Raw genomic sequence first — 11,137 nt, 5'->3', positions numbered from 1 at the left:
TTCTGTGATTATGAAGGGCACAGCAACAATTAATAATCTGTTATCCCAAACTACATGAAGCTTTACATCAAGCAAGCCCTCTGCATTAATGAACACTTTGCTTCTCCTGCATTTGTCTGGTTGTATCTTCCCATTTTTGTATCTTTCCCAGTAGTGATGCATGGAAGTGAAAGCTGAAAGAAGGCTGATCGCTGAAGAATGGATGCTTTTGAATTCTGGTGCTGGAGGAGACTCTTGAGAGTCCCATGGACTGCAAGAAGAACAAACCTATCCATTATGAAGGAAATCAGCCCTGAGTGCTCACTGGAAGGACAGATCCTGAAGCTGAGGCTCCAAGACTTTGGCCACCTCATGAGAAGAGAAGACTCCCTGGAAAAGACCCTGATGTTGGGAAAGTTGGAGGGCACAAGGAGAAGGGGACGACAGAGGACAAGATGGTGGGACAGTGTTCTCGAAGCTATGAACATAAGTCTGACCAAACTGCGGGAGGCAGTGGAAGACAGGAGGGCCTGGCGTGCTCTGGTCCAGGGAGTCACGAAGAGTCGGACACGACTGAACAACTAAACAACAACATCTTCCCATTACTTCCCAAATTAGTATTCTGGTAGAGAGGGAGACCCAAATGCCTGCCAGATAAATATTAAACTCCCAAGCACCTAAATCTGCTGCTTTATGCTTCTCTGCACTCGTTCATGCATGCACTCTGGTGCCCTGGCATTTTAGATCTTGATGTCAAAAGTCAGTGCGCACAACGTGGACAAGTTACACTGGCGTAGGCTTACAGAGGGGAACTCGGGCCCTGCAAAGTTGTTCATTCACTGGGGTTCCTCACACTGAACTGAATGGGAAACAACAGAGAAAGGAGAGGGTTGCTGGGAAGGGAGAGAAGCAAGTATTGAACCCTGAAATTTGAGGGGAATGAATTCTTCATGGTTAAGCTACTGGGGTGCTGGGATGGGGAGTAGAAATTATGCAGAGCAATGATCAAAGTAAAGGGATCTTCTGGGTACTGCCAGGGACTCCAGCTTTCTCACTGGGGAACTTGCAAATGAAATTAAATCCAGTGCGCAAACGTCTCAAAACGTGTGTCCATGTTGCAGAGTTTAAAGTGTTTACTGGTTTTCCTCTGTGAGTCAGCCAAAATAAGGAGGTGCCTAAATTAGGATAGAGCAGCGCTTTCCAAATTTTGCTAGTGTGTCGGCTGCAGTGTGGAGGTGTGTTGGGTCTTGCTGGACCAACCAGCCATTTTACCTTAGTAGAATTACTGGTGCCACCCAGACCTTGGCAGCAGCAGGAAGGGAAAAGCTAGGCCGTTTCATTTGCTATGTTGCTCCTTCCTTTGCCAAATGCATCTGCAAATGCCACTTTTTTGAGGAAAGTTGCTTGCTTGCTGTTCCTTGAAAAGCCACCCAGCAGTCAGTCTGGCCCAATATCTCCACCTTGGCTCTGGGCCCTCCCACCTGCTGGCTGTGGGGAGACCAAAATGGGGGGCATCTCTCAGGAACTCCCTGCAAATGGCGGGATGAAGGGGCTGCCCATGAAATGGGGGGGCTTTGCCTGTGCCAGAGGGACCCCCTTGGCCAAGGGCTCCTTCTCACCTGGAGGTATCTTGGGACCCCCAAGAGTCACCTAGTCAACAGGTGTGGAGAAAGTCCTTTTTTCAAGGAAGGGAGGACTAGAATTAAGGGGGGGCTGAATATGCAGACATTAATGCACAGCCGTCCTTTGAAATTTACACTCCCCCCCCCCCCCCAGTTTTTGCAGTGCAGTCCTCTGGCCAAGAAATTTGTACAGATAGATAGATACTAAGATAAAGGGAAAATAACCTAGGAAAGCATGTTATGGGAGGAGAAATTGCTTTGCAGAACTGTCCGTGTTAGGAAGAATTGCACGCAACCATGTGTGTATCCGGAGAAATGTACACTGAACTTTTGATGAATTTTCCTGGGGACCTGCCCCCCCGCCCCCGATCCAGGGAAATGAGAAACAGAGAAATGGCATCAGGTTCTCTCCTTCCTCCTTCCGGCTCCGAGTCCTGCGATTCTAAGCAGCCATCACTGGGGTTGGGGCTCAGGTGCGAGATGAGGGCAAATGCACCTCCTTCTCCTCAGGGACAACGTTGCTCAAGCCGGGCTGCCAAGGGACTCCTTTTCCCGGCAGCGCCTGATCCTGGCCTCTGCCCTCCTCTCTCTGGACTCTCTGATAGGATTCCTGCCTTGGGATCCCTTCTAACTCTCCTCTGGCCAGAGAAGGAAGCCTCTGAGCTTAGTCTGAGGGGAAACAGATCCCCCCCAGTCTGTTCTGTAGGGGAGGGACCCGCCTCGCAGGGCTGGTTTGGGCTGCCTCCAACTTCTCTGAGCAGCCCCAAACTTGGCTTTTCCGGAAGGTGGGGGACCCACAAACCTCCCCAATCCCCTTCCATCTTGTCCAGGGAACTGGCAGTTTCCCCGCTGTTTTCAGCTTTTTATCCCAGATGTGAGGAGACATGTTTCAAGAGCTGTTCCCACACTATCCGTTGCTTCAGTTCCTCCAGCGCCTGACCCTTCCTTCCCTCAGCCAGGCTCTGGAGGCCAGAACATAACTGGGCATAAGTTCCCCCAGGTTTCCTCTTAATTTCTCCAAAATGTTTTCCTGCTCTGCTCAGTCGTGAGCCCCAGTCAAACTCTCCCTCATTCTTTAAAGAGTCCACAATCGGCGGTTTCCTCGTCCCTCATTTCTGAGTAAATCTCCCTCAGGAGATCCTTCATTCTGGCCTCATCCAGAAGCTCTGAATTTGGTTCTCTCAAAACTGAATAAAAATGCTTCTATATCATCTCCTTTTTGAAATTTTGCTTGTTCCACTGAGGTAACTTCCCCACTTCTCTGTGGAACCAGACATTCTGCTCTAAGCTCTATGTTATGTACTGAGTATTTTCTCGTTTTAAGATTATACATTTCTTTTTCGCGTTCCGCCTCTCTCTCTCCCTTTCTCTGTCAGCTGCCTGTATTTTCGCTAACTGAATCAGCTTGTTCTTGTTCTGCTTGCATTTTGACCTTTCTTTCTTTCTTTCTTTCTTTCTTTCTTTCTTTCTTTCTTTCTTTCTTTCTTTCTTTCTTTCTTTCTTTCTCCTCTGCCTTGTATTTTGGCTAACTGAATCTGTTTTTCTGCTTCTATTCTGCTTTCCATTTCAAGTTCTATCTCCTGACCAGAATTTCCCTCAGAAATGGCTCCTTCAGACTGAGCTTCTCCCTGACTGCCTCCTCTTGCCTTGGAGGCTTATGAGAAGGTGCCATTTCCTGACAGGAATTTCCCCTCACCAAAGTATAACACACTTTCTTCTACTTTGGGGATTTTATTTCCTATCAAAATGCACCACCAATTGCAGCGAGCCCAGTCTTAACCGCTGCTTAATTTTAGGAAGAAAAACTCTCTGATATTGGAGACTTAGGGAGCTGTTTAACAGATGAAAGAATTTATTTTACAGAACAAAGTTGGTAAATCAAAAGGTGTGGCAGGAGATAGAAATCTTTCAAGGAACAGTTATCTTATTTATATATCTATATTAAACCCAGGGGATATTACAGGCTTCCTAATGTAGCAGGAACCCCCCCCCCCAGTCATTCAGTTTCTACAAACTTCGCACAGACTCACACTCACACACTACATACGCTACGCTTCTGTTATAAATTCATAGAAAATCAACCATACATCGGATTTGCACTGTTCCATTTTTATTTACTATCAAAGGAGGGTGGCTTGGTTTCTGGTCAGCCATAATCCCTTCACCATCCCAGCACATCCACAGGAGCCCTGCCCAGTTGCTATGTCAGCCTTGATAATCCCAGACAGAAGACAATCAAAATGACAAAGAACTCGCATATGGGAGTGGATTCAGCACAGACTGAAACAAAGGACAATAATCAGATCTTCCCTCTGGGGGCAGGAAACTGCCAACTCCCCTTTGTCTCCTGGAAGTGACTCATGGGGAGGGGGAAAGGAGGAACCAGCCAGGTGACAGGACACTCAGGTTACCACCACAACTCCTCCCTCAACCCCTCCTTTCTGTAATGTATGCATGATGTCAACCCCTTCTGTAATGTATGCATGATGTTTCTGGGGGTGGGCTTGACCTGGAGAATGGGAATTTCAAAAGTTTTTATAAGGTCTTGCAGACCATCTTTCTGGGTCTTTCCTCTCTCTTGCAAGTGAGGGGAACACCCTGTTGCAACAGTTCAATAAAGGCCAAGCCTACAGGCTGCTGTTTTGCTCCAAGTTATCCTGGTTGTTGTCTTTTTTTTGTCCAAGAGAGCCCTCGGATTTTTCCGTTAACACTAACAAGGTGCTTCTCCATCCTCTGTTTTTTGATATCCTGGAATATTCCTTTGTTCCGCTGAGGTAACTTCCCCACTTCTCTGTGGAACCAGCAATTCTGCTCTAAACTCTATTTCTTGCATTTTAAGATTATACATTTCTTGTTCTTGGTCTGCCTCTCTCTCCCTTTCTCTGTCACCTGCTTAGATAACTGAATCTGCCGTTCTACTCAAAGCCTGGCTTGTTCTTCTTCTGTTTGATTTTGGCCTCTTTTTCTTTATCTTCTGCCTGTATTTCGGCTAACAGAATCTGTTTTTCTGCTTCTGTTCTGCTTTCCATTTCAAGTTTGATCTTTCTAAGTTCAAACTCCTGACCAGAATTTCCCTCAGAAGTCTCTGCTTCTGACTGAGCTTCTCCTCTTGCCTCTGGCTGCCATTTCCTGACAGGAATTTCCCCTCACAGAAATCTAAAACACTTTCTTCTGCTGGTGGGATTTTCTTTCCTATTGTGACGCTCCACCAATTGTGGAGAGCTCCATCTTCATTTTTTCCTGAATAAAATTCTCTGATACTTGGAGACTTGGGAGATAGTTTAACAGCTGAAAGAATTTATTTTACAGAACAAAGTTGGTAAATCAAAAGGTATGGCAGGAGATAGAAATCTTTCAAGGAACAGTACACACACACACACACACACACACACACACACACACATATATATATGTGTGTGTGTGTGTGTGTGTGTGCACGCTGTTCCCAGCCTTGGAGTGACTAGTATTCCCATAGTCGAGTATCATGCAAGAAATTAAATAGCTTTAAACTTCTGAGTTGTGGCAAAAGGCAATGTGCACAACCCATGTGTGGGACTTGTGTTTGTGTGTTTGCAAACCCCTTTGGAACAGATGGGAGCCACACAAGGATTCCTGAAGAGGCTTTGCACAGCTCCCATTCATTTCAAGGAAGCTTGCATGAGAGAGCTTTCAAGTGGTTTGTGTCTTTCAAGGGCTCTGCATGGCTTCTAGCCAGGATGGCTATGCTCTGCCTTCACAGCAGGAGGGAAGAGGGGGTCTTGTGCTCCAATCCTGCTCCCTGGTTTCCCACAGGCAACTGTTTGGCCACTGTGGGAGCAGGATGCTGGACTAAATGGGCCATTGGCCTAATCCAGCTTTCTCTTCTGATGCCTTCTGTTGATGGATGTCAGGGAACTGCCATCGGAGCATCAGGTGGTGGAGGGACTCAGGGAGGAAGAAAGAGACTCAACAGCTGAAGCAGGGACCAGCAGGGGGAGGAGTGGGTCTCTGAGGGAATGCGAGCAGGAGGGAGGGCTCAGGGATGCTTCCAGCGAGAACAGTGGGGAGGTATCTGAGTCTCCCATAGGGAGACCCACACCTCGCCGGAAACTGTCACGCCGTGAGTCCAGGAGACGCGTTTCCGTTAAGGAGCTCCTTTGCTGGAAACGCTTCCGCAGACAGCCACTGTCGGACTCTACTAGTGACTAGAGCAGACATGTCTGAGGAGCTCCGTCACACACGGAGGTTTGTGGGGTCGCACAAACTCTGAGGGAGCACGTTTTTACGCACAAGCAGCTAATCAATCCCTAACAGCAGTCCGACAGTCTCTGTACGCTGCCTGTGCAAGAGAAAGCATCATGAGCGAACCAACCGGAACCGGAGGAGCGGGGGCTGGAGCTGGTCCAAGCTTGGAAGATAGATACCGAGCGTTGGAGGTCCAACTGGCGCTGCAGACGGCGAGGCTGGAGGAGAGAAGGGCTCAGGATGCAGACAAGAAGGGGAGAGCCACTCAATTCCCCAGAAAGGTACCAGGATTGGTGCAAAAATTTGGGGGGGACCCCAAGGATTACCATGCCTTTAGGACAGAGATGCAATATGCCATTAATGTGCAGTTCGATGAGTTCCCTGATGAGGAATCGCGAGTTGCTTTCGTAATTGGGCATCTTGAGAAAGGGGCGAGAGACTGGGTTCGACCCCTAATGGCAACGCACAATGACATACTAAAGGACACGAGGAAGTTCTTTCGTGCAATGGATATCATGTTTTCCAGCGATATTGAGGAAGGGGCGGTGCGCAGACAGCTAATGGCTTGTAAGCAGGGAAGTCGATCTGTCCGTGAGTACTGGACTGAGTTTACCATGCTGATTCACAGACTGAGTTAGGATTTATCGGTGGCACCCATTCAAATGCTATTTGAAGAAGGTCTTTCTTCGGCGGTGAAAGACGAGCTGTCACGGAGCCCCAGGGCGGAGTCTATGGATCAGCTGACCAAATCTGCGCTGACCATAGGAGCGCGGCAGGAGGCAAGAGCCTTGGAGAGGCGGGAAGGGAGAGGGGAACGTTGGAAGGAGTTCCGCATTCCAGACATTCCTGAGCCAGCTTTCCCGCCGGCAGAGCCGATGGAAATCGGAACAGCGCGCGCGCGCGCATTTTCAAAAACCAGCGAGGGGGCTAAGAAGGAGGGAAAGGGCCCCCGGAAATGCTATCTCTGCCAACAGCCAGGCCACTTTGCCAGAGTCTGCCCCCAGAGGAAGGAATGGCAAGGGATGGTGGGAGCTGTTGAGGGGGGAGAACAGGGGGGAACGGAGCAGGTAAAAGCCAACGCCTGGTTGCCACAATCGGGGCACTGCAGCCAGGCCAAAGAGCAGTGAAAGTGCCCGTGCCAGAAGCTCCTCGACCTGCTCTAGTGATTGAAGTGTCGCTAGAGCTGCAAAATGGGCACCCCCTAAAAATAAAGGCGCTATTGGACTCAGGCAGCTCCTGCAATTTTATGAGCAAGGAGTTTGCTGCTGAACACCAGATACAGACTATCCCTTTAAGCAACCCCCTGCAGGTGACCACGATTGATGGCAGGGAGTTGTTGGGAGGAGGAGTCAGCTTGCAGACTGTCCCAATGATAATGAGGGTGGCAAGGCACACAGAACTGATAGCGTTTAATGTGGCCACCCTGGGAGGCGCTCCCATTATTTTGGGAATGAGCTGGCTAGCTCTACATGATCCGCTGGTTGGCTGGCATCAAAGAGTGGTGTCCTTTGGTTCAGCACATTGCTTAGAACACTGCAAAGGGGAAAAGGGTTCAGCAGGGGCCCAAGCCACCCTAGCAGGGACTGAAGTAATGGAGAAGGTGAAGGTACCACCACAGTATGCAGATCTCAGCGACGTGTTCAGCGAGAAGGAAGCTGACCAACTACCACCTCATAGACCCTTTGATTGCCAGATCAATTTACTCCCTGGAGCACAGCTTCCCGTGGGCAAGTTGTATGCCATGTCAGACAGAGAAATGCAGGAGTTGCGAGGGTTTATTGACAAGAACCTGAAGAGAGGCTTCATCAGAGAGTCCAAAGCAGCAGGGGGTAGCCCAGTGTTTTTTGTGGACAAAAAAAACGCGGACAAGCCGAGACTTGTATGTGATTTTAGGAGGTTAAATGCAGTGACTGAACCGGTGGCTTTCCCTATGCCCAGGATTGATGATATTTTGACCAGGGTGAGGAAGGGAAAGATTTTTACAAAGCTGGATCTAAGGGGGGCGTACAACCTGATACGCATAAGGAAAGGGGATGAATGGAAAACCACCATGTTTACCCCTTTGGGGGCATTTGAATACCTCGTTATGCCATTTGGATTACAAGCAGGCTCAGCGTGTTTTCAATCTTTTATGAACCACGTACTGGGCCCTTTGCTCTACAAGAATTGCGTTGCTTTCCTAGATGATGTGTTGGTGTATTCGGAGAATGAGGAGCAACATGTGAGAGACGTCAGAGAAGTGTTGAGCAGACTGCAAGCCAACAGGCTGTGGGTCAAACTGGAGAAGTGTCGGTTCCATACCAAGGAGGTGGAATTCCTGGGGTACCGCCTGTCAGACAAGGGATTGGCCATGGATCCCGGCAAGGTACAGGCAGTGCTGGAATGGAAAACACCCAAAACCAAGAAGGATGTGCAGAGGTTCCTAGGGTTTGGAAACTTTTATCGTAAGTTCATCCGCAACTTCGCCCATCTGACGGCGCCCATCACTGACTGTCTCAGCAGTAAAAAGAAGTTTGTATGGACGGCGGAGGCGGAGCGAGCGTTTGAGGAGCTGAAAAGGGCCTTCGCCTATGAAGAACAACTTCTGCATGTGGATTTACGAAAGAAGCTAAGGGTTGAAACAGACGCATCTGACAGAGCCATAGGGGCGGTGCTTCTTCTGCAGCCGGGGAAGGAGGAGTCAGAGTGGCGACCGTGTGCCTTCTTTTCGCGAAAGCTGAACAAATCCGAGAGGAACTACACGGTGTACGACCGAGAACTTCTTGCTATTCATGAGGCGTTCCGGAGATGGAGGCATCTGCTAGTTGGTGCACAACATAAGGTGCAAGTGTGCACGGACCATAAAAATCTAGAGTATTGGAGAACTGCGCGAGTGCTCAACCAAAGGCAGTTGAGATGGGCCCAGGAGTTCTCCAAATTTAACTTTGAGATTTGTTACGTGCCAGGCCCAGAGAATGTTAGGGCGGACGCTCTCTCACGCAAACCTGAATATTTGGAGGGGGAGGGAGCACCCGAAGAAACCCATATCATTCCAGAGGACCGCTGGGTGTGTGGGGCGACTTTGGTGGGGCAAAGGGAATTGGTAGAGGGTACGGTGCAGGATGCATACGCCCAGGACAAACTCAGGGATCTCAGGAGGGAGGAAGACAAATCCGGTAGTTTTGAGGAGAGAAACGGGGCATTGTATTATAAGGGAGCGTCATATATACCTGAAGGGGAATTGAGGGAGAAGGTACTCAAGCAGCTGCACAATAGCCCCACAGCAGGGCATTTTGGGCAACACAAGACCATGTGGCTGGTTACCAGGGAATTTTGGTGGCCCAAGGTCAGGGAAGATGTGCGGGAGTATGTGAGAGGGTGTGAACAATGCCAAAGAGCCAAGGGGGAGAGGCGGGCGCCGGCTGGTTTATTAGAACCACTGCCCACACCTGAAAGACCGTGGGAAGCAGTGGCAATAGATTTCATGACTGATCTGCCAAGGTCTAGAGGGAAAACAGCCATCATGGTTGTAGTAGACCTGTTAACTAAAATGGCCCACTTTATAGCCTGCTCACATGCGGTCACAGCAGAAGAAACAGCCAAATTGTTTGTAGAGAATGTGTTTCGGTTGCATGGCGCCCCCTTGAGGGTGGTTTCAGACCGAGGGAAACAATTTACTTCCAGGTTCTGGAGGAAGCTCATGAGCTTACTGCATGTAGAGGTTAATTTTTCAACGGCCCGTCATCCAGAAACCAACGGGCAGGCGGAAAGAGCAAATGGGGTTCTCCAACAATATTTGAGGTGTTATGTTAATGACAGAGAGAATGATTGGGTGGAGAAGCTGGCGTTGGCAGAATTTGCCTACAACAATGCAGAGAACGTGTCCACGGGGATGAGCCCCTTTTTGGCTAATCACGGGTGCCATCCCAGAGCCTTCCCAGGGGGGGAGGGGGAGAACTGGAGCGTTCCAGCTGCAGAACAGTTCGTTGAAGAAATGGAAGTGATCCATCGCCAGCTCCAACTCAACTTAAACAGGGCTAAGGAGGAATATAAGAGGCAGGCAGACAAAAACCGAAGGGAAGGTGAAAGCATCAGGGTGGGGGACCAGGTGTGGCTGTCAACCCAAGGGTTGCCGTTCAAAGGAGGTTGTAAGAAATTAAGACCCAAAAGGCTGGGTCCGTTTGAAGTCATGCAGCAGGTCAATCCAGTGGCTTTCAGGCTCCGGTTACCGAACCACATGAAGCTGCACCCAGTTTTTCACAGGTCGTTGCTGTCACCGTATAGAGGAGACAGTGAAGGGAGGGTCACTAGGGGACCAGCAATGGAGGAGAAGGAACACAGCTACCATGTAGCGGAGATCCTCGATTCCAGGTGGAAGGGAGATCAAGTAGAGTATTTGGTAATGTGGGAAGGGGAACCGGAGTCGGAAAACACCTGGGTTAGGGCAGAGGATGTCAATGACGAAGTTTTAATAGAGACTTTTCATCAGAGGTTCCCACGTAAACCTCAGCCTGTAGCGAGGTTCCGAAGGGAATACTTTGCCACCACCGACGAGGAAGAGGAGTTGGAGGGGTTCCCAGATTCTGAAGAGGAAGAGGATTCAGCGAGCCAGGACGACGATCGATGGAGGGAATGGTTCGAGACGTCGGAAGATGAGGAAGATTCTTTTCGGGGTTTTAGCCCTTCACCTCCCAGGGGAGAGGAAATGGGAGGGGGTGAGGGGGGCCCTGGAGGGGAGGTGGATGTCAGGGAACTGCCATCGGAGCATCAGGTGGTGGAGGGACTCAGGGAGGAAGAAAGAGACTCAACAGCTGAAGCAGGGACCAGCAGGGGGAGGAGTGGGTCTCTGAGGGAATGCGAGCAGGAGGGAGGGCTCAGGGACGCTTCCAGCGAGAACAGTGGGGAAGTATCTGAGTCTCCCATAGGGAGACCCACACCTCGCCGGAAACTGTCACGCCGTGAGTCCAGGAGACGCGTTTCCGTTAAGGAGCTCCTTTGCTGGAAACGCTTCCGCAGACAGCCACTGTCGGACTCTACTAGTGACTAGAGCAGACATGTCTGAGGAGCTCCGTCACACACGGAGGTTTGTGGGGTCGCACAAACTCTGAGGGAGCACGTTTTTACGCACAAGCAGCTAATCAATCCCTAACAATGGATGAACTGAGCATGGGGCTCCTTTGATGGGTTATGTCTCCCGTTCCTCCTGTATTCCAAGCATCATCCTGTGGATCGTGTCCAGCAAAATATACGGCTTGTCTGACAATCTTGTCTCCCCCTCACTTTCTTCCTTTGTGATGCATCAAGGACTTCCTACCCAAAATGTCAGCATTGCT

General features: G+C 49.7%; 1 protein-coding gene across 1 annotated transcript in view; it reads left to right on the top strand.

Annotated features, from left to right (window-relative positions):
- The window catches only part of CCM2L (CCM2 like scaffold protein), an 881,881-nt gene that overhangs the window by 853,352 nt on the left and 17,392 nt on the right, over positions 1-11,137 (top strand). The gene's annotated exons all lie outside the window — the stretch shown is intronic.

The sequence above is a fragment of the Podarcis liolepis genome (assembly GCF_965112155.1).
Source record: "Podarcis liolepis genome assembly, chromosome: 6".
In the NCBI taxonomy this organism is placed as follows: Eukaryota; Metazoa; Chordata; class Lepidosauria; order Squamata; family Lacertidae; genus Podarcis; species Podarcis liolepis.
The sequence above is the reverse complement of the archived record's forward strand: the minus strand, read 5'-3'. Positions and strand labels throughout refer to the sequence as shown.